Below are 25,527 nucleotides of genomic sequence, written 5' to 3' on the forward strand. Positions count from 1 at the left end.
GTGAGACCTTTGCATTTTGTGTCCAGAATATCACTGTGATAAAATATATATGTAGATCAGGTGACATGAGTATTTCTTCCACTATTTTGGGAAGCAATATGTTGAAGACATATAGATTAGAATTCGGGGGTACAAATAGGTGTGCCCCGGGTCTATGAGTATAGAGATAATGCATGAATAGACCATACTGTGAATAAAGAAAATAACTGGTTCCAATTTAAATAATGGATTGAATGGATATCTGAAAACATATAGGAAATCTTATATTGATACATGATCATTCATTTCAACCAGTTATACATCTAATGGTAATATTAGGGTGATGGTTTACCATTAGGAGTGTGTGAGTTTTGGTTCCAAAGTGAGTATAAAAATCCAAAATTATGTGTTTGGAAAGAAGTCTCATGAAAAGACCAGTCAAGAAACATGGAGGAATACATGTGTTCTGAAGCAGGATTTAATTGAAATTAAACCAAATGCCTAGAAATTTGTGAATTTGAGGATGAAATATATATCCTATGATGTGCATCAACTGAAGAAATAGTAATGTAGCAGTGTTGAATAAAAATAAATGTGAAAATACACATCATGTCCCATAGGAGTCTACTTGCATTGATATTAAACAGGGTCAGTTACTGTAGTAATGTTAGGATTTTTATGCACCATTCACTGAAGTTAGTTTTCAGTACTAGGAAACAAATATGTATTTCAGGTGGATGAATATTTCTGAGATCAATCTTGTGAAAAGTTGATTATAAATCCACATACATGAACATGAATTTAGGGAGTGTAAAATAAGACACATATATTTTATATTTTGAAAAATCTGGAGAGTGTATGTGTGTATATATACATATGTATATACACACAAAACACACACAGAGAGACATTAAAAAGTAAAAATATATATGCCAATTGAAATTCATCATGAAATATATATCATCCAAAGATCCAAAAATATTATTTTACTGAACATGGATGTATGTATCATGTTGTTCAAGTAGGAAACTCACCCATAGGTTGATTTTCAGTTCCAACAGCATTTAGGAGGAGTGATTTCTTCTCACAGTTTGTATCTGCCAAGTCAGCCACCTCACAAGAATGTAGCTGGGGAACCAGGTAGGAATCTATATGTGCATGTAAAAATACATGTGCTTAATAGGCTGCAGAGAAAGGGAGACAGGAATTCACATATTTGTTCAGTTTAAAAACACATGGAGAACTATTACATTGGACTAGATTCATAACATCTACCCTTTAGAATGCAAAAGGCCTGTCCAACTACACACCATGCCTCCTCTGAACTGCTTGTATTTCTATTTTGTTTGGGTTATTTTTCTCTATCATATTAGGATTCGTAGTCAGAGTCTAGCAGGGTATGGGTTAGTGTCAGGGATTCAGTATTCGGAATGGAAAAAAGGAAAATGAATCCAATGTGTATGCAAATATGTGCTACACAAAATGCCCCACTGTCATCCAGAAAAATGCCTTGACAATACCCTTGCCCCAAGTAAGACGCAATTCGAGGAGAAGAGTTAGAAAATCTTTGAATACATATGTGGAATGAAAAATGCTCAGGAGTTCACAACTTTGGAGGTGGTAGAGGAGTTTCCATAAGTAAGGGACAGGATAAACTCTCCACAAACATGGAGCTCTGCTGACCTAAAGATTTCTTGAGAAACTGCCTCTGAGGTTGGGCTCTTGAAATATATGTTGTTGTCAGGAGCTTTAGCTTCCTTTGTAGTCAGACCATCAAAGCTGGGTCTGCATCTATGTGACCTGGAGGACATGGTTTCTGATTTTCCAATGAACATGAGGCAGAAGTGCTGAATTCTCTCTTTGTAGGTAAACTGTGTCCACTGGGGGCTAAGTGTCTCCCCTTGGGGACTGTGAAGCCATTTGGTCATCCTCCACTTTTCATGGTGTTTCTTCCTGCTGCACTGGGAGTTTGGTATTTGCTTCACGAAATACAAGGAATTCAACTGGGACACAGTGCTGGAGGGAGTTCTGTCACGTGTGGTGGGTCAGGGTCCTAGGAGAATGCACCAATTATGCTTCTATCCAACAGAGCTTAGCCCCTTGATTATAGCAACCTGATTCTGAAAATTGTTCTGAAACCTCTCCATATAACAAGGTGCCTTTACATATAAGGGTCTGCTGGCTGCACCATGTAAGTCACAAGACATTTGGAAGCCCATGGCAGATCCACATTGCCTCACCACAGATGTTTTATCACACACCTGCACACCACTGCTCTAGGCCCACTACTCAGCAGGCCCCACCTTACTGGCATCTCTGTTCTTCATCATTTTCATGAAACCCGTCAATCAAGGCACGTGTCTGGTATACTCATGATCAGCAACAGGACATCAAAAGCTTCTCCAGTGCCACCTGGTCATGGGAATTTCAAAGATTGCATGGTATTTATCTATCCATTTTTAAAGGATTAAGTTGGAGGCACTGTGGGTTTCCATTCATTTTGGAACCATTAAATGGTGAAAAAGATCATTTTAATGAAAGCTCTGGAGAACTCTCACAAACAAGGCTTCCCAAAGAGTGGCCAAAATGTCACATGAAACCAGGCCCACTGAGGTCTACAATGTTAGGTCCATGTGTGTTTTGACGCTCAACTATGGCTGTCAGGTCTTTAAGAATAAAATCATGTGATATCCTGGCTGAGATTCCCAGTGTTCTGTGGAAAGTCACCCTGGGCTTCGATCTCAGTTTCCAGGGGGGATTCTCATGTGTCGCCTTGGAAAACCCCACTCAATTCTTGGCAATACTTCTCTGAGTTCAGTTCCAAAACTCAGTCTCCAAGGGGTATCACACCAGAGTTCAAGCCCAGGCGGACCCATTCATCTCTTCCACCGCCACACAAATGACCACAATTCAAACCAAAACACTGCCACAAGGCCCTCATCTTCTTCCATATAGACACTCCTCATAACCTCTGGCTGGAGGTTTCCATGAGGGGTGCAGCCTAAGACAGTGTCCACAATAAGCTCCCTTGCCCCTCATTTGCCTAATGTCAGGGTGGTCTGGACACCCTTCCTTTGAACCAGGATTGATCAAATAGGCCTGCCTTTAATACTGCTCAGCTTCTCCACTTGGACGCCTGCTGATGGTGGGGTATAGATTCTTTGTGTGAATTGGAGTCATGAGAAAACCCAAGCACATAATGGCTAGCCTCTGCAGGGCTTTCAAAAACTCATTTGACCCAAAGGATCCCTATTCTCACTTGATGGAGGTCAGGAAACTTACAGAGGAAGGCGAGAGACTTCATCCACAATGACTGCTTTGTTGCCATATTGGCTTTGGATGCACATATGGGATCTTTCTTGAGATCCATCAGGTGCTGACAATCTAAGCCACAGCCTCACACAGGGCCATGAGGCTGATTCAGACACATCCCTTTGCAAAGCAATTAAGCAAAGGGCCACAAGTGATGCCTGTTTGTTTGCATTTGAAAACTGTTTTCTTCAGGCTTCACAAAGGGATGTACTGAGGCAAAGACCTTGCTGACATCCAGGGAAACAGAACTATAGGTAAGCAAAAGGCCCTAAGCAGGGTTTCTCCACTGAGACTTTAATGGGCCCACTGATATCTGAGTTTACTGAGATGCTCGCCATTCCTTTCAGCTTTCTAGTACATGGCCATATCACCAAGCTTGGATGTGGTACATATCTTAAACATAAAACCATGAACCTATTCTGAAGAGTGGCCAGAATTCAGGAAGAAAACAGGAATTTAGGAAGATAGTCGGTTTTGCCCATGGGTAAGGCAAGCCGCAGTCCATTCATAAATTAAGCAGGATGAATGCTGGAAGCTTTCTACTAGACAGGACACATCCATTGATGCATTCTCTTTTCTAATGTCTACAACCACGGACACAGTGCGATACACAGACATAGCAACACTCGCCTAGTCAAACGACTTGCTAGAAACAGTCCACTCCAAACCAAACAAACCGCCTTTCCTACCTCTTCTCCGAACATGAGACCAAACCACAAACTCACACCCACACCCACAAAGCCACCTCCTTCCCCCAAAGAGGTCTGTGACTACCCGCAGTGTGCTCTGACTGGTGGGGCATAATATGTGCCCCCAAAATGGCCTGTCCTGTCTCAGATCTGGCCTCCTTGGCCAATTCTGTGAAGTTGTCAGGAGCCAGGGGTGAGCCACTACCTGCTTTCTCAGGAAAGACTTCTTTCAGATCTGTCCTGGCAATTGGCCATCCTCACATCTGTAGGTATCAAGAAAGACTGACTCTGTCCTTGGTAAATCCAGACAAGTGAGCCCACTGGGACTTGCACTGGGACTGCCTCTGTGTGCCTGGCTTCCTGGATCCCAAGTTCAGAGAGTTCCATCACCAAGGAAGTGTGGTGAGGTCACTTCCTTTAGAAAATTTATGAGGTCACTTCCTTGAAAACCACTTTGTCCTAACTGTTGCTTCCAAGGGTGCCATGAGATGGAGGCTGCCCCTGCTTCCTGTGACACTTTCACAAGTTAGAATGGTATATCAACCATAGGCACCCAGGAAAAGCTCTCCACACAGGCCTGGTTTGGTCCATCTTGTCTACATTAAGAAGAGAGAGGCTCATTCAGACACATCCTTTCATCCTGACCAAGTTGTTTGCCACGGAAGATGACTTTTGCTCCCTCAGGTCCTACCTAGCCGCCTATATCTTCTCCAGGTATCATTTATGCATGGACCTTTGAGGTTCTCAGCAGGTGGAAGATCTCCTACATGCCTGTATTGTAAGACCAACTCTGTCCCTGCTCTTCTCTAAAGTTAGATTGAGGGAACAGTGAATGCTTGGGGTTAAGAACATGTTCGATTTGGGTAGGAAATCATTCTGCTAAATAAAGAATGGTATTGGGAACCTGTGATATTTATAATAATATGGATGTGAAATATATGTATGATAACAGAAATCTAAGTAAGATTTGAAGGCCAGAAGGGCATTGGGCCCTTGATTGGGATACTTAGCTTTGAATTACATTCTGTACAGATGTCTCTGATAAATCCATATACGCTGGCATAGGACCTTGTACCTTGGATGACTGAATGTAGAAGAGAAGATCCAGTCAAAAAGGGATAGTAGGTAGGATTAGGAAGATAGTCAGTAGGTTTAGGAAGAAGAGTGAGTATAAAATTTGGACCAAAAGTTCTTTAGCAATAGGCTGTCTGTTAGAGAGTGAATGTAAATGTCAGCACATGTGAAGAGTCAGTCACAATGATGAAGTGGGGAAGATATGTAGGAAAGCAGATATGAATATAGACATTAGGAAATCAGGCAAAGTATAAAGTGAGTGATAGGATTAGACATTTTCAACAGGGTTGAGGTTGAATATATAATCTTAGGCAGAAACAAATGTGTAGTCACCAATAGGATTGACATTTGAGAGCATTAGGCAACCTACACAAGTTTGGTTTTAGTAATCCATGCTCACTTTCCAATTAGGCTTAGGTACAATCATAAGTGTGACCTTTGCATTTAGTGTCCAGAATATCACTGTGATAAAATATATATGTAGATCAGGTGACATGAGTATTTCTTCCACTATTTTGGGAAGCATTATGTTGAAGACGTATAAATTAGAATTCGGGTGTACAAATAGGTGTACCCCGGGTCTATGAGTATAGAGATAATGCATGAATAAAGAGTATAACTGGTTCCAATTTAAATAATGGATTGAATTGATATCTGAAAACATATAGGAAATCTTATATTGATACACGATCATTCATTCCAACCAGTTATACATCTAATGGTAATATTAGGGTGATGGTTTACCATGATGGGTGTGTGAGTTTTGGTTCCAAAGTGATTATGTAAATCCTAAATAATGTGTTTGGAAAGAAGTCTCATGAAAAGTCCAGTCAAGAAACATGGAGGAATACATGTGTTCTGAAGCAGGATTTGATTGAAAGTGAACCAAATGCCTAGAAATTTGTGAACTTGAGGATGAAATATATATCCTATGATGTGCATCAACTTAAGAAATAGTAATGTACCAGTGTTGAATAAAAATGAATGTCAAAATACACATCATGTCCATTGGAGTCTACTTGCATTAATGTTAAACAGGGTCAGTTACTGTAGAAATGTTAGGATTTCTATGCAACATTCACTTAAGTTAGTTTTCAGTACTAGAAAACAATATGTATTTCAGGTGGATGAATATTTCTGAGAATAATCTTGTGAACAGTTGATTATAAATCCATATACATGAAAAAAATTTAGGGAGTGTTAAATAAGACACATATATTTTATATTTTGAAAAATCTGGAGAGTGTGTGTGTGTATATATACATATACACAAAACACACACACAGAGATATTAAAAAGTAAAAATATATATGCCAATTGAAGTTCATCATGAAATATATATCATCCAAAGATCCAAAAATATTTATTTTACTGAACATGCATATATGTATCATGTTGTTCAAGTAGGAAGCTCACCCATAGGTTGATTTTCAGTTCCAACAGCATTTACTAGAAGTGATTTCTTCTCACAGTTTGTATCTGCCAAGGCAGCCAACTCAAAAGAAGTTAGCTGGGAAAACAGGTAGGATTCTATATGTGCATGTAAAAATACTTGTCCTGAATACTCTGCAGAGAAAGAGAAGACAGGAATTCACATATCTGTTAAGTTTAAAAACACATGGAGAACTATTACATTGGACTAGATTCATAACATCTACCCTTTATAATGCAAAAGGCCTTTCCAAATACACACCATGCCTCCTCTGAACTGCTTGTATTTCTATTCTGTTTGGGTTAATTTTCTTTATCATATTAGGATTTGTAGTCAGAGTCTAGTAGGTTATGGGTTAGTGTCAGGGATTCAGTATTTGGAATGGAAAATAAGAAAATGAATCCAATGTGTATGCAAATATGTGCTACACAATATCTTCACACTGTCATCCAGAAAAATGCCTTGACAATACCCTTGCCTTAAGTAAGACTCAATTCGAAGAGAAGAGTTAGAAAATTTTTCAATACATATGTGGAATGAAAAATGACCAGGAGTTTACAACTTTGGAGGTGGTAGAGGAGTTTCCATAAGTAAGGGACAAGATAAACAGTTCACAAACATGGAGCTCTGCTGGCTTAAAGACTTCTTGAGAAACTGCCTCTGAGGTTGGGCTCTTGAAATATAAATTGTTGTCAGGAGCTTTAGCTTCCTTTGTAGTGAGACCATCAAAGCTGGGTCTGCATCTATGTGACCTGGAGGACATGGTTTCTGATTTTCCAATGAACATGAGGCAGAAGTGCTGAATTCTCTCTTTGTAGGTAAACTGTGGCCACTGGGGGTTAAGTGTCTTCCCGTGGGGACTGTGAAGCCATTTGGTCATCCTCCAATTTTAGTAGTGTTTCTCGCTGCTGCACTGGGAGTTTGGTATTTGCTTCACAAAATACAAAGAGTTCAACTGGGACACAGTGCTGGAGGGAGTTCTGTCACGTGTGGTGGGTCAGGGTCTTAGAATAAGGCACCAAGCATGCTTCTATCCCACAGAGCTCGGCCCCTTGACCATAGCAACCTAATTCTGAACATTGTTCTGAAACCTCTCCATATAACAAGATGCCTTTACATATAAGGGTCTGCTGGCTGCACCATGTCAGTCACAAGACATTTGAAAGCCCATGGCAGATCCACATGGCCCCACCACAGATGTTTTATCACACACCTGCACACCACTGCTCTAGGCCAACTACTCAGCAGGCCCCACCTTACTGGCATCTCTGTTCTTCAACATTTTCCTGAAACCCGTCAATCAAGGCACCTGTCTGGTACCCTCATGATCAGCAACAGGACATCCAAAGGTTCACCAGTGCCACATGGTCATGGGAATTTCAAAGATTGCATGGTATTTATCTAGCCATTTTTAAAGGATGAATTTGGAGGCACTGTGGGTTTCCATTCATTCCAAAATAATTTAATGGTGAGAAAGATCATTTCAATGAAAGCTCTGGAGAACTCTCACAAACAAGGCTTCCCAAAGAGTGGCCAAAACATCACATGAAACCAGGGTCACTGAGGTCTACAATGTGAGGTCCATGTGTGTTTTGACTCTCAACTATGGCTGCCAGGTCTTTAAGAAGAAAATCATGTGATATCCTGGATGAGATTCCCAGTGTTTTATGAAAAGTCATTTTGGGCTTCGATCTCAGTTTCCAGGGGGGACTCTCATGCGTGGCCTCGGAAAATCCCAACTCAATTCATGGCAATACTTCTCTGAGGTCAGTTCCAGTACTCAGTCTCCAAGGGGAATCACACCAGAGTTCAAGCCCTGGCAGACCCAGTCATCTCTTCCACCGCCACACAAATGACCACAATTCAAACCAAAACATTGCCACAAGGCCCTCATCTTCTTCCATATAGACAATCCTCATAACCTCTGGCTGGAGGTTTCCATAAGTGGCACAGCCTAAGACAATGTCCACAATAAGCTCCCTTGCCCCTCATTTGCCTAATGTCAGGGTGGCCTGGACACCACTCCTTTGAACCAGGAGTGATCAAATAGGCCTCCCTTTAATACTCCTCAGCTTCTCTACTTGAAGGCCTGCTGATGGGGGGGTATAGATTCTTTGTGTGAATTGGAGTCATGAGTAAACCCAAACACATAATGGCTTGCCTCTGCATGGCTTTGAATAACTCATTTGACCCAAAAATCCCTATTCTCACTTGATGAATTACAGGAACATTACAGAGGAAGGGGACAGACTTCATCCACAATGACTGCTTTTTTGCCATATTGGCTTTGGATGCACATATAGGATCTTTCTGGAGATCCATCAGGTGCTGACAATCTAAGCCACAGCCTCACATAGGGCCAAGAGGCTGAATCAAACACATCCTTTTGCAAAGCAATTAAGCAAAGAGCCACAAGTGATGCCCATTCTTTTGCATTTGAAAACTGTTTTCTTCAGGCTTCACAAAGAAGTGTCCTGAGGCAAAGACCTTGCTGACATCCAGGGAAACAGAAAATAGGTAAGCAAAAGGCCCAAAGCAGGGTTTCTCCACTGACACTTAACTGGGCCCACTGATATCTGAGTTTTCTGAGATGCTCGCCATTCCTTTCAGCTATCTAGTACATGGCCATGTCACCAAGCTTCGAGGTGGTATATATCATGGACACAAATCCATGAGCCTATTCTGAAGAGTGGAGAGAATTAAGGAAGAAAACAAAAATTTAGGATGATAGTAGGTTTTGCCCATGGATAAGGCAAACCGCAGTCCGCTCATAAATTGGGCAGAATGAATGCAGGAAGCTTTCTACTAGACAGGACACATCCATTGATGAATTCTCTTTTCTAATGTCCACAACCACGGACACAGTGCAATACACAGACATAGCAACACTCGCCTTGTCAAAAGACTTGCTAGAAACAGTCCACTACAAACCAAACAAACCGCCTATCCTAGCTCTTCTCCGAACATGAGACCAAACCACAAACTCACACCCACACCCACAAAGCCACCTACTTCCCCCAAAGAGGTCTGTGACTACCCACAGTGTCCTCTGACTGGTGGGCCATACGATGTGCCCTCAAAATGGCCTGTCCTGTCTCAGATCTGGCCTCCTTGGCCAATTCTGTGAAGTTGTCAGGAGCCAGGGGTGAGCCACTACCTGCTTTCTCAGGAAAGACCCCTTTCAGATCTGTCCTGGCAATTGGCCATCCTCACATCTGTAGGTACCAAGAAAGACTGACTCTGTTTTTAGTAAATCTAAACAAGTGAGCCCACTGGGACTGGCATTGGGACTGCCTCTGGGTGCCTGGCTTCCTGGATCCCAAGTTCAGAGAGTTCCATCACCAAGAAGTGTGGTGAGGTCACTTCTTTCAGGAATTTAATGAGGTCACTGCCTTGGAAACCACTTTGTCCTAACTGTTGCTTCCAAGGGTGCCATGAGATGGAGGCTGCCCCTGCTTCCTGTGACACTTTCACAAGTTAGAATGGTATATCAACCACAGGCACCCAGGAAAAGCTCTCCACACAGGCCTGATTTGGTCCATGTTGTCTACATTAAGAAGAGAGAGGCTCATTCAGACACATCCCTTCATGCTGACCAGGCTGTTTGCCACAAAAGATGACTTTTTCTCTCTCTGGTCCTTCCAAGCTGCCTAAATCATCTCCAGGGATCATTTCTGCATGGACCTTTGAGGTTCTCAGCAGGTGGAAGATCCCCTACATTCCTGTATTATAAGACGAACTCTGTCCCTGCTCTTTTGTACAGTTAGATTGAGGGAACAGTGAATGCTTGGGGTTAAGAACATGTTCAATTTGGGTTAGAAATCATTCTGCTGGATGAAGAGTGGTATTGGGAACCTGTTATATTTATATTAATATAGAGGTGAAATATATGTATGAAAACAGAAATCTAAGTAAGATTTGAAGGCCAGAAGGGCATTGGGCCCTTGATTGGGATACCTAGCTTTGAATTACATTCTGTACAGATGTCTCTGATAAATCCATATACAATGGCATTGGACCTTGTACCTTGGATGATTGAATGTAGAAAAGAAGATCCAGTCAAAAAGCAATACTAGGTAGGATTAGGAAGATAGTCAGTAGGTTTAGGAAGAAGAGTGAGTATAAAATTTGGACCAAAAGTTCTTTAGAAAAAGGGTGTCTGTTAGAGAGTTCATGTAAATGTCAGCACATGTGAAGAGTCAGTCACAATGAGGAGGTGGGGAAGATATGTAGGAAAGCAGATATGAATATAGACATTAGGAAATCAGGCAATGTAAAAAAGTGAGCGATAGGATTAAACATTTTCAACAGGGTTGAGGTTGAATATATAATCTTAGGCAGAAACAAATGTGTAGTCACCAATAGGATTGACATTTGAGAGCATTAGGCAACTGAGACAAGGATGGTTTTAGTAATCCTTGCTCAACTTCCAATTAGGCTTTGGTACAATCATAAGTGGGACCTTTGCATTTTGTGTCCAGAATATCACTGTGATAAAATATATATATAGATCAGGTGACATGAGTATTTCTTCCACACTTTTTGGGAGCAATATGTTGAAGACATATAAATTAGAATTCGGGGGTACAAATAGGTGTACCCTGGGTTTATGAGTATAGAGATAATGCATGAATAGACCGTACTGTGAATACAGAATATAACTGTTTCCAATTTAAATAATGGATTGAATAGATATCTTAAAACATATAGAAAATCTTATAGTGATACACGATCATTCATTCCAACCAGTTATACAACTAATGGTAATATTAGGGTGATGGTTTACCATGATGGGTGTGTGAGTTTTGGTTCCAAAGTGATTATGGAAATCCAAAATAATGTGTTTGGAAAGATGTCTCATGAAAAGGCCAGTCAAGAAACATGGAGGAATACATGTGTTCTGAAGCAGGATTTAATTGAAATTGAACCAAATGCCTAGAAATTTGTGAATTTGAGGATGAAATATATATCCTATGATGTGCATCTACTGAAGAAATAGTAATGTAGCAGTGTTGAATAAAAATAAATGTGAAAATACACATCATGTCCCATAGGAATCTACTTGCATTGATATTAAACAGGGTCAGTTACTGTAGTAATGTTAGGATTTTTATGCACCATTCACTGAAGTTAGTTTTCAGTACTAGGAAACAATATGTATTTCAGGTGGATGAATATTTCTGAGAATAATCTTGTGAAAAGTTGATTATAAATCCACATACATGAACATGAATTTAGGGAGTGTAAAATAAGACACATATATTTTATATTTTGAAAAATCTGGAGAGTGTGTGTGTGTATATATACATATATATATATATATATATATATACACACACAAAACACACACTCACAGAGACATTAAAAAGTAAAAATATATATGCCAATTGAAATTCATCATGAAATATATATCATCCAAAGATCCAAAAATATTTATTTTACTGAACATGGATGTATGAATCATGTTGTTGAGGTAGAAAGCTCACCCATAGGTTGATTTTCAGTTCCAACAGCATTTTGGAGGAGTGATTCCTTCTCACAGTTTGTATCTGCCAAGACAGCCACCTCACAAGAATGTAGCTGGGAAACCAGGTAGGATTCTATGTGTGCATGTAAAAATACATGTGCTGAATAGGCTGCAGAGAAAAGGAGAAAGAAATTCACATATTTGTTAAGTTTAAAAACACATGGAGAACTATTACATTGGACTAGATACATAATATCTACCCTTTAAAATTCAAAATCTGTCCAACTACACACCATGCCTTCAGTGAACTGCTTGTATTTCTATTCTGTTTGGGTTATCTTTCTCTATCAAATTAGTATTCGTAGTCATAGTCGAGTAGGTTATGTGTTAGTGTCAGGGATTCAGTATTTGGAATGGAAAATAGAAAAATGAATCCAATGTGTATGCAAATATGTGCTACACAAAATCTTCCCACTGTCATCCAGAAAAATGCCTTGACAATACCCTTGCCCCTAGTAAGACGCCATTCGAGGAGAAGAGTTAGAAAATCTTTGAATACATATGTGGAATGAAAAATGCTCAAGATTTCAAAACTTTGGAAGTTGTAGAGGAGTTTCCATAAGTAACGGACAGGATAAACACTCCACAAACATGGAGCTCTGCTGGCCTAAGGACTTCTTGAGAAACTGCCTCTGAGGTTGGGCTCTTAAAATATATGTTGTTGTCAGGAACTTTAGCTTCATTTGTAGTGAGACCATCAAAGATGGGTCTGCATCTATGTGACCTGAAGGACATTGTTTCTGATTTTCCAAAGAACATGAGGCAGAAGTGCTGAATTCTCTCTTTGTAGGTAAACTGTGTCCACTGGGGGCTAAGTGTCTCCCCTTGGGGACTGTGAAGCCATTTGGTCATCCTCCACTTTTCGTGGTGTTTCTTGCTGCTGCACTGGGAGTTTGGTATTTGCTTCATGAAATACAAGGAGTTCAACTGGGACACAGTGCTGGAGAGAGTTCTATCACGTGTGGTGGGTAAGGATCCTAGGAGAATGCACTAACCATGATCTATCCCACAGAGCTTGGCCCCTTGACCATAGCAACCTGATTCTGAACATTGTTTTGAAAACTCTCCATATAACAAGATGCCTTTACATATAAGGGTTGCTGGCTGCACCATGTCAGTCTCAAGACATTTGGAAGCCCATGGCAGATCCACATTGCCTCACCACAGATGTTTTATCACACACCTGCACACCACTGCTCTAGGCCCACTACTCAGCAGGCCCCACCTTACTGGCATCTCTGTTCTTCATTATTTTCATGAAACGTGTCAATCAAGGCACCTGTCTGGTACACTCAAGATCAGCAACAGGACACCCAAAGGTTCTCCAGTGCCACCTGGTCATGAGAATTTTAAAGATTGCATGGTATTTATCTAGCCGTTTTTACAGGATAAAGATGGAGGCACTGTGGGTTTCCATTCATTCAGGAACCATTAAATGGTGAGAACGATCATTTCAATGAAAGCTCTGGAGAACTCTCACAAACAAGTCTTCCCAAAAGTGGCAAAAACTTCACATGAAACAAGGCTCAATGAGGTCTACAATGTGAGGTCCATGTGTGTTTTGACTCTCAACTATTTCTTCCAGGTCTCTAAGAGTAAAATCATGTGATATCCTGGATGAGATTCCCAGTGTACTGTGGAATGTCACCCTGGGCTTCGATCTCAGTTTCCAAAAGGGACTCTTCATGCGTGGCCACAGAAAATCCCAACTCAATTCATGGCAATACTTCTCTGAGGTCAGTTCCAGAACTCAGTCTCCAAGGGAAATCACACCTGAGTTAGAGCCCAGGCAGACCCAGTCATCTCTTTCACCGCCACACAAATGACCACAATTCAAAGCAAAACACAGCCACAAGGCCCTCATCTTCTTCCATATAGACAATCCTCATAACCTCTGGCTGGAGGATTCCATGAGGAGCGCAGCCTAAGACAGTGTCCACAATAAGCTCCCTTGCCCCTCATTTGCCTAATGTCAGTGTGGTCTGGACACCCTTTCTTTGAACCAGGATTGATCAAATAGGCCTGCCTTTAATACTGCTCAGCTTCTCAACTTGGAGGCCTGCTGATGGTGGGGTATAGATTCTTTGTGTGCATTGGAGTCATGATAAAACCCAAACACATAATGGCTAGCCTCTGCAGGGCTTTGAAGAACTCATTTGACCCAAAGGATCCCTATTCTCACTTGATGGAGATCAGGAAACTTACAGAGGAAGGCGAGAGACTTCATCCACAATGACTGCTTTGTTGCCATATTGGCTTTGGATGCACATATGGGATCTTTCTTGAGATCCATCAGGTGCTGACAATCTAAGCCACAGCCTCACATAGGGCCAAGAGGCTGAATCAGACACATCCTTTTGCAAAGCAATTAAGCAAAGAGCCACAAGTGATGCCCATTCGTTTGCATTTGAAAACTGTTTTCTTCAGGCTTCACAAAGAAGTGTCCTGAGGCAAAGACCTTGCTGACATCCAGGGAAACAGAAAATAGATAAGCAAAAGGTTCAAAGCAGGGTTTCTCCACTGACACTTAACTGGGCCCACTGATATCTGAGTTTTCTGAGATGCTCGCCATTCCTTTCAGCTATCTAGTACATGGCCATGTCACCAAGCTTCGAGGTGGTATATATCATGGACACAAAACCATGAGCCTATTCTGAAGAGTGAAGAGAATTCAGGAAGAAAACAAAAATTTAGGATGATAGTAGGTTTTGCCCATGGATAAGGCAAGCCGCAGTCCATTCATAAATTAAGCAGGATGAATGGAGGAAGCTTTCTACTAGACAGGACACATCCATTGATGTGTTCTCTTTTCTAATATCCACAACCATGGCACAGTGCAATACACACACATAGTAACACTCGCCTTGTCAAAAGACTTGCTAGAAACAGTCCACTCCAATCGAAACAAACCAACTTTCCTAGCTCTTCTCAGAATATGAGACCAAACCACAAACTCACACCCACAGCTACAAAGCCACCTCCTTCCCCCAAGGGGGTCTGTGACTACCCGCAGTGTCCTCTGACTAGTGGGCCATACTATGTTCCCCCGAAATGGCCTGTCCTTTCTCAGATCTAGCCTTCTTGGCCAATTCTGTGAAGTTGTCAGGAGCCAGGGGTGAGCCACTACCTGATTTCTCAGGAAAGACCGCCTTCAGAGCTTTCCTAGCAATTTGCCATTTTCACATCTGTAGGTACCAAGAAAGACTGACTCTGTCCTTGGTAAATCCAAACAAATGAGCCCACTGGGACTGGCACTGGGACTTCGTCTGGGAGCCTGGCTTCCTGGATCCCAAGTTCAGAGAGTTCCATCACCAAAGAAGTGTGGTAAGTTCACTTCCTTCAGGAACTGAATGAGGTCACTGCCTTGGAAACCACTTTGTCCTAACCGTTGCTTTTAAGGGTCCCATGAGATGGAGGCTACCCCTGCTTCCTGTGACACTTTCACAAGTTATAATGGTATATCAACCATAGGCACCCAGGAAAAGCTCTCCACACAGGCCGGGTTTGGTCCATCTTGTCTACATTAAAAAGAGAGAGGCTCATTCAGACACATCCCTTCATCCTGACCAGGTTGTTTGCCACGGAAGATGACTTTTGCTCTCTCAGGTCCTTCCTAGCTGCCTACATCTTCTCCAGGGATCATTTCTGCATGGACCTTTGAGGTTCTCAGCTGGTGGAAGATCCCCTACATTCCTGTATTGTAAAACCAACTCTGTCCCTGCTCTTCTGTAAAGTTACATTAAGGGAACAGTGAATGCTTGGGGTTAAGAACATGTTCGATTTGGGTTAGAAATTATTCTGCTGGATGAAGAATGGTATTGGGAACCTGTGATATTTATAATAATATAGAGGCGAAATATATGTATGAAAACAGAAATCTAAGAAAGATTTGAAGGCCAGAAGGGCATTGGGCCCTTGATTGGGATACTTAGCTTTGAATTACAATCTGTACAGATGTCTCTGATAAATCCATATACAATGGCATATGACCTTGTACCTTGGATGACTAAATGTAGAAGAGAATATCCAGTCAAAAGAGATAGTAGGTAGGATTAGGAAGATAGTCAGTAGGTTTAGCAAGAAGTGTGAGTATGATATGTGGACAAAATGTTCTTTAGCAATAGGGTGTCTGTTAGAGAGTTCATGTAAATGTCAGCACATGCGAAGAGTCAGTCACAATGATGAACTGGGGAAGATATGTAGGAAAGCAGATATGAATATAGACATTAGGAAATCAGGCAAAGTATAAAGGAAGTGATAGGATTAGACATTTTCAAAAGGGTTGAGGTTGAATATATAATCGTAGGCAGAAACAAATATGTAGTCACCAATAAAATTGACAGTTGAGAGTATTAGACAACCTGGACAAAGATGGTTTTAGTAATCCATGCTCATTTTGCAATTAGGCTTAGGTACAATCATAAGTCTGACCTTTGCATTTTGTGTCCAGAATATCACTGTGATAAAGTATATATGTAGATCAGGTGACATGAGTATTTCTTACACTATTTTTGGGAGAAATATGTTGAAGACATATAAATTAGCATTCGGGGTAGAAATAGGTTTACCCTGAGTCTATGAGTATGAAGATAATGCATGAATAGGCCATACTGTGAATAGAGAATATAACTGGTTCCAATTTAAATAATGGATTGAATTGATATCTGAAAACATATAGGAAATCTTATATTGATACACGATCATTCATCCCAACCAGTTATACATCTAATGGTAATATTTGGGTGATGGTTTACCATTAGGAGTGTGTGAGTTTTGGTTCCATAGTGATTATGAAAATCCAAAATAATGTGTTTTTTTAAAGAAGTCTCATGAAAATACCAGTCAAGAAACATGGAGAAATGCATGTGTTCTGAAGCAGGATTTGATTGAAAGTGAACCAAATGCCTAGAAATTTGTGAACTTGAGGATGAAATATACATCCTATGATGTGCATCAACTGAAGAAATAGTAATGTACCAGTGTTGAATAAAAATAAATGTCAAAATACACATTATGTCCCATAGGTGTCTACTTGCATTGATGTTAAACTTGGTCAGTTACTGTAGAAATGTTAGGATTTCTAGGAACCATTCACTGAAGTTAGTTTTCAGTACTAGGAAACAAATATGAATTTCAGGTGGATGAATATTTCTGAGAATAATCTTGTGAAAAGTTGATTATAAATCCACATACATGAACATGAATTTAGGGAGTGTAAAATAAGACACATATATTTTATATTTTGAAAAATCTGGAGAGTGTGTGTGTGTATATATACATATGTATATACACACAAAACACACACAGAGAGACATTAAAAAGTAAAAATGTATATGCCAATTGAAATTCATCATGAAATATATATCATCCAAAGATCCAAAAATATTTATTTTACTGAACATGGATGTATGTATCATGTTGTTCAAGTAGGAAGCTCACCCATAGCTTGATTTTCAGTTCCAACAGCATTTAGGAAGAGTGATTTCTTCTTACAGTTTGTATCTGCCAAGTCAGCCACCTCACAAGAATGTAACTGAAAAACCAGGTAGGAATCTATATGTGCATGTAAAAATACATGTGCTTAATAGGCTGCAGAGAAAGGGAGACAGGAATTCACATATTTGTTAAGTTGAAAAACACATGGAGAACTATTACATTGGACTAGATTCATAACATCTACCCTATAGAATGCAAAAGGCCTGTCCAACTACACACCATGCCTTCTCTGAACTGCTTGTATTTCTATTTTGTTTGGGTTAATTTTCTCTATCATATTAGGATTCGTAGTCAGAGTCTAGTAGGGTATGGGTTAGTGTCAGGGATTCAGTATTCGGAATGGAAAAAAGGAAAATGAATCCAATGTGTATGCAAATATGTGCTACACAAAATGCCCCACTGTCATCCAGAAAAATGCCTTGACAATACCCTTGCCCCAAGTAAGACACAATTCGAGGAGAAGAGTTAGAAAATCTTTGAATACATATGTGGAATGAAAAATGCTCAGGAGTTCACAACTTTGGAGGTGGTAGAGGAGTTTCCATAAGTAAGGGACAGGATAAACACTCCACAAACATGGAGCTCTGCTGACCTAAAGACTTCTTGAGAAACTGCCTCTGAGGTTGGGCTCTTGAAATATATGTTGTTGTCAGGAGTTTTAGCTTCCTTTGTAGTGAGACCATCAAAGCTGGGTCTGCATCTATGTGACCTGGAGGACATGGTTTCTGATTTTCCAATGAACATGAGGCAGAAGTGCTGAATTCTCTCTTTGTAGGTAAACTGTGTCCACTGGGGGCTAAGTGTCTCCCCTTGGGGACTGTGAAGCCATTTGGTCATCCTCCACTTTTCGTGGTGTTTCTTGCTGCTGCACTGGGAGTTTGGTATTTGCTTCACCAAATACGAGGAATTCAACTGGGACACAGTGCTGGAGGGAGTTCTGTCACGTGTGGTGGGTCAGGGTCCTAGGAGAATGCACCAATTATGCTTCTATCCAACAGAGCTTAGCCCCTTGATTATAGCAACCTGATTCTAAAAATTGTTCTGAAACCTCTCCATATAACAAGATGCCTTTACATATAAGGGTCTGCTGGCTGCACCATGTAAGTCACAAGACATTTGGAAGCCCATGGCAGATCCACATTGCCTCACCACAGATGTTTTATCACACACCTGCACACCACTGCTCTAGGCCCACTACTCAGCAGGCCCCACCTTACTATCATCTCGGTTCTTCATCAATTTCATGAAACCCGTCAATCAAGGCACCTGTCTGGTATACTCATGATCAGCAACAGGACATCAAACGCTTCTCCAGTGCCACCTGGTCATGGGAACTTCAAAGATTGCATGGTATTTATCTATCCATTTTTAAAGGATTAAGTTGGAGGCACTGTGGGTTTCCATTCATTTTGGAACCATTAAATGGTGAAAAAGATCATTTCAATGAAAGCTCTGGAGAACTCTCACAAACAAGGCTTCCCAAAGAGTGGCCAAAACGTCACATGAAACCAGGCCCACTGAGGTCTACAATGTAAGGTCCATGTGTGTTTTGACTCTCAACTATGGCTGCCAGGTCTTTAAGAATCAAATCATGTGATATCCTGGCTGAGATTCCCATTGTTCTGTGGAAAGTCACCCTGGGCTTGGATCTCAGTTTCCAGGGGGGATTGTCATACGTGGCCTTGGAAAATCCCAACTCAATTCTTGGCAATACTTCTCTGAGGTGAGTTCCAGAACTCAGTCTCCGAGGGGAATCACACCAGAGTTCAAGCCCAGGCGGACCCAGTCATCTCTTCCACCGCCACACAAATGACCACAATTCAAACCAAAACACTGCCACAAGGCCCTCATCTTCTTCCATATAGACACTCCTCATAACCTCTGGCTGGAGGTTTCCATGAGGGGCGCAGCCTAAGACAGTGTCCTCAATAAGCTCCCTTGCCCCTAATTTGCCTAATGTCAGGGTGGCCTGTACACCCTTCCTTTGAAACAGGATTGATCAAATAGGCCTACCTTTAATACTGCTCAGCTTCTCCTCTTGGAGTCCTGCTGATGGTGGGGTATAGATTCTTTGTGTGAATTGGAGTCATGAGAAAACCCAAGCACATAATGGCTAGCCTCTGCAGGGCTTTCAAAACCTCATTTGACCCAAAGGATCCCTATTCTCACTTGATGGAGGTCAGGAAACCTACAGAGGAAGGGGAGAGACTTCATCCACAATGACTGCTTTGTTGCCATATTGGCTTTGGATGCACATATGGGATCTTTCTTGAGATCCATCAGGTGCTGACAATCTAAGGCACAGCCTCACACAGGGCCAAGAGGCTGATTCAGACACATCCCTTTGCAAAGCAATTAAGCAAAGGGCCACAAGTCATGCCTGTTTGTTTGCATTTGAAAACTGTTTTCTTCAGGCTTCACAAAGGGATGTCCTGAGGCAAAGACCTTGCTGACATCCAGGGAAACAGAACAATAGGTAAGCAAGAGGCCCTAAGCCGGGTTTCTCCACTGAGACTTTACTGGGCCCACTGATATCTGAGTTTACTGAGATGCTCGCCATTCCTTTCAGCTATCTAGTACATGGCCATATCACCAAGCTTGGAGGTGGTACATATCTTAAACACAAAACCATGAACCTATTCTGAAGAGTGGCCAGAATTCAGGAAGAAAACAGGAATTTAGGAAGATAGTAGGTTTTGCCCATGGATAAGGCAAGCCGCAGTCCATTCATAAATTAAGCAGGATGAATGCTGGAAGCTTTCTACTAGACAGGACACATCCATTGATGCATTCTCTTTTCTAATGTCTACAACCACGGACACAGTGCGATACACAGACATAGCAACACTCGCCTAGTCAAACGACTTGCTAGAAACAGTCCACTCCAAACCAAACAAACTGCCTTTCCTAGCTCTTCTCCGAACATGAGACCAAACCACAAACTCACACCCACACCCACAAAGCCACCTCCTTCTCCTAAAGAGGTCTGTGACTACCCACAGTGTCCTCTGACTGGTGGGCCATACTATGTGCCCCCAAAATGGCCTGTCCTGTCTCAGATCTGGCCTCCTTGGCCAATTCTGTGAAGTTGTCAGGAGCCAGGGGTGAGCCACTACCTGCTTTCTCAGGAAAGACCCCTTTCAGATCTGTCCTGGCAATTGGCCATCCTCACATCTGTAGGTACCAAGAAAGACTGACTCTGTCCTTGGTAAATCCAAACAAGTGAGCCCACTGGGACTTGCACTGGGACTTCCTCTGTGTGCCTGGCTTCCTGGATCCCAAGTTCAGAGCGTTCCATCACCATGAAATTGTGGTGAGGTCACTTCCTTCAGGAACTGAATGAGGTCACTGCCTTGGAAACCACTTTGTCCTAACTGTTGCTTCCAAGGGTGCCATGAGATGGAGGCTGCCCCTGCTTCCTGTGACACTTTCACAAGTTAGAATGGTATATCAACCATAGGCACCCAGGAAAAGCTCTCCACACAGGCCTGGTTTGGTCCATCTTGTCTACATTAAGAAGAGAGAGGCTCATTCCGACACATCCTTTCATCCTGACCAAGTTGTTTGCCACGGAAGATGACATTTGCTCTCTCAGGTCCTTCTTAGCTGCCTATATCTTCTCCAGGGATCATTTCTGCATGGACCTTTGAGGTTCTCAGCAGGTGGAAGATCTCCTACATGCCAGTATTGTAAGACCAACTCTTTCCCTGCTCTTCTCTAAAGTTAGATTGAGGGAACAGTGAATGCTTGGGGTTAAGAACATGTTCGATTTGGGTAGGAAATCATTCTGCTAAATAAAGAATGGTATTGGGAACCTGTGATATTTATAATAATATAGAGGTGAAATATATGTATGAAAACAGAAATCTAAGTAAGATTTGAAGGCCAGAAGGGCATTGGGCCCTTGATTGGGATACTTAGCTTTGAATTACATTCTGTACAGATGTCTCTGATAAATCCATATACAATGGCATAGGACCTTATACCTTGGATGACTGAATGTAGAAGAGAAGATCCAGTCAAAAAGGGATAGTAGGTAGGATTAGGAAGATAGTCAGTAGGTTTAGGAAGAAGAGTGAGTATAAAATTTGGACCAAAAGTTCTTTAGCAATAGGCTCTCTGTTAGAGAGTGAATGTAAATGTCAGCACATGTGAAGAGTCAGTCACAATGATGAAGTGGGGAAGATATGTAGGAAAGCAGATATGAATATAGACATTAGGAAATCAGGCAAAGTATAAAGTGAGTGATAGGCTTAGATATTTTCAACAGCATTGAGGTTGAATATATAATCTTAGGCAGAAAAAAATGTGTAGTCACCAATAGGATTGAAATTTGAGAGCATAATGCAACCTAGACAAGGATGGTTTTAGTAATCCTTGCTCACTTTCCAAATAGGCTTGGGTACAATCATAAGTGTGACCTTTGCATTTTGTGTTCAGAATATCACTGTGATAAAATATATATGTAGATCAGGTGACATGAGTATTTCTTCCACTATTTTGAAAAGCAATATGTTTAAGACATATAAATTAGAATTCGGGGGTACAAATAGGTGTACCCTGGGTCTATGAGTATAGAGATAATGCATGAATAGACCGTACTGTGAATAAAGAATATAACTGGTTCCAATTTAAATGATGGATTGAATTGATATCTAAAAACATATAGGAAATCTTATATTGATCCACGATCATTCATTCCAACCAGTTAGAGCTTTCCTGGCAATTGGCCATCCTCACATCTGTAGGTACCTGTGGTGAGCCTTTCCTGCGGACTGTGGTTGTTATTACATGATGGCGCTGTCTCCGCTGTGGTCTGTGAAGGACAACTCCATATCAGAGAGAGTTGGCGTGTTGTCAACTCCTTATCAGAGAGAGTTGGCGTGTTGTTTTCTAGCACCATGTGAGAAGGGTCCACGTGTCAGCTTCACATTGGGGTTCGCGTTGCTTTATTAAGGCTGAGAGGGGCATCCGAGAATTATTAGAAGAATTATTAGAAGTTTATCAAGGGCCTGAATAAACTGCTGAAATAAGATTCCTGAGTTGCGTCTTCCTTGCAGGCAAGGGGGTCCTGACAAGTGGTGCCGAAACCCGGGAGAAATAAAAAAAAAGAAAAACCCAGGAACCACAACTTTCAGCAACCAGGGAGGCACGCCAGTAAGTCCCAGGTAAAGTGGGACCTGCTGTTAAAAAGCGGGATGCTCCTCTGTCAATAAAGAGGGAGCGTTAAAAGGTAATTGCTCCTCTGTAAATAAAGAGAGGGCGTTACATCTCATAGCAATTGCACTCTGTATTTTCGTTTTTGTTTTCTGTGTATTTTCGTTTTTTTTGTGTGTATTTTCACTTTCGTTTTCTGTGTTTTCTTGTGTTGCGTCATAGGTGCCGTGACTTCAATTCCACTTCTTCTGTCCTTAGATGGCCTTTTACGTTCCAAGGGACTGGAGGTGAAACATAGTACCTTATAGTAATTTTTACAGCGGGTTGATACTGCCACACCATGGTTCGTATTTTTGGGCAGCCTCACTACACCCAGCTGGGATAAATTAGGCAAAGGTCTTGATTTTGCTCGTGAGCAGGGCATGTGAGAGGGTGGGATGATAACCCCTGGATGATGGTCTGTAGTTGCCTTACAGATGGCAGATGCCAAGAAGCGCTTGTTAAAGGGCAGGAAGTTTTAGAACAATTGCATGAAGAAAAGTCAGAAACGACAGAGAGCGAAGTGTCTCAAGAGGAGGGGAGTGTGCGGGGCGTGGAGAACGGGAAGAGACGACTGTATCCAGATCTCAGTGTGCTGCGCACGCCCCCATGCGAAAGTGGGTCAGAGGTAGAAGACAATGAGGAGCTGAGGACGCTGTCTCGACAGCTAGGGAGTCTAGATAAAGGGAACAGAGATAAGCAAGGGCTCAAGAAAGGACGGCCTCCCGATCCGCCTCCATATGCCGGGGGTGGTTCGGGACGAAGTTTCCACGCCCAAACATGGAGGGCTGTTAACGTTGAGATGGGTCTTGCTTATCCAGTTTTTCAGGATGATAATAGGGGAAGATTTCATGAGCCTTTGGATTTCAAAATGGTAATGACCCTGGCGGAGTCTGTGCGCACTTATGGGGTCGATGCCGCTTTTACACTAACTCAGGTAGAGAATCTGTCTAGATACTGCATGACTCCCTCTGATTGGGCTAGCCTCGTTCGGGCTTGCGTCTCCCCAGGCAAATATTTGGACTGGAGAGCATTTGTGCTAGAGGGCGCAGCAGAGCAGGCCGCCCAAAATCATGCAGCGGGACACCCCCATTGGGACAAAGACATGCTTTTGGGACAAGGGAGATTTGCTAATCAACAGACAGGATTTCCTCTTGAAGCATATGACCAGATTAATAATATTTGCATTCGGGCATGGAAATCACTTCCAAATAGTGGAGAGGTGTCTGGTAACCTGACTAAAATTATACAAGGCCCTACAGAACCCTTTTCAGATTTTGTAGCAAGGATGGTGGATGCCGCTGGAAAGATTTCTGGAGATCCTGATAGAGCCATGCCCCTTATCAAGCAATTGGTTTTTGAGCAATGCACCAAAGAATGTAAAACAGCGATTACTCCTTATAAAAATAAAGGCATAGAAGCATGGATGAAGGTGTGTAGAGAGCTTGGAGGACCTTTAACTAATGCAGGTCTTGCAGCTGCTGTCCTTTGGATTACAAAAAGGGGAGGTTCTGGTGCCGGAACATGCTTCCGTTGTGGTCAGCCTGGTCATCTCAAGCGTGAATGTCCCAAAAAAGACAATTTCAATGGACCTCCCCATGGTGGCTTTTCCAATGGCCCTCGTTTACCGGGGTTGTGTCCAAGATGTAAAAAGGGGAAGCATTGGGCAAAAGAGTGTAGATCAGTGAGGGACATCCATGGGCAGCCTATTTTAACTGGGTCAAAAAACGGCCGGAGGGGCCCTCGAGCCCAGAGCCCACAAATATATGGGGCAATGGAGAATGTCACACCCGAACCCGAGACATGGCCATCTCTACGCCATCCCATGAGATGCGGAGAGCCACTACAGGTGCAGCGGGATTGGACCTCTGTTCCACCTCCAGACTCGTATTAACACCTAAGATGGGAGTCCAGTTGGTAGAAACTGAGTTCAAAGGGCCTTTACCACCTGGCACTGTGGGCTTATTGATTGGACGTGCTTCCTCTATTTTACAAGGTCTTCATGTTTTTCCTGGAGTCATAAGCCCTGATACTGTGGGGACAGTAAAAGTCATGGTGGAAGCTCCAAGAGGCATTGTGTCTATCTCCCCAGGGGATCGGATTGCTCAATTACTAATTTTGCCTAGTTTACATAACCACTTCCCAGCTGACTCACGGTCACGGATGGGAAGTGAGATTGGTAGCACTGGAGGGAATTGTGGGTATGAGCAACCGCCCCACTTTGGAATTAATCATAGAGGGTAAATCTATTGTGGGACTGCTGGATACAGGAGCAGATCGTAGTATTATAGCCCTTAAAGACTGGGCTAAGGGATGGCCAGTACAGACTTCTTATCAATCCTTAAGGGGACTTGGATATGCCCAAGCTCCTCAAATTAGCTGCAGACATCTATCCTGGAAGGACCCAGAGGGACACAGTGGTACCTTTCAACCTTATGTGCTTGATTTACCTATTTCTTTATGGGGCCGTGACCTGATGAAAGACATGGGGTTCACCCTTAGTAATGACTATTCCCTAATGTCTCAACAGATTATGCAAAATATGGGGTATAGGCCAGGTCTAGGACTAGGAAAACATCTGCAGGGGCGTAAACACCCTGTGCAAGGTCGTCAAAAACTTGACAGATTCGGTCTGGGTTTTCATAGGGGCCGCTGGGGCTCAAATACCCATAACTTGGCTCACCGAGGAGCCTGTTTGGGTGCCTCAGTGGCCCCTTCCCTCGGCTAAACTGGCAGCAGCCCATGACCTAGTTAAAGAACAACTTGACTTGGGCCACATTCAACATTCTACTTCTCCATGGAATACTCCCATATTTGTCATT

This window comes from Ictidomys tridecemlineatus, chromosome 13 (assembly GCF_052094955.1).
Source record: "Ictidomys tridecemlineatus isolate mIctTri1 chromosome 13, mIctTri1.hap1, whole genome shotgun sequence".
In the NCBI taxonomy this organism is placed as follows: domain Eukaryota; kingdom Metazoa; phylum Chordata; class Mammalia; order Rodentia; family Sciuridae; genus Ictidomys; species Ictidomys tridecemlineatus.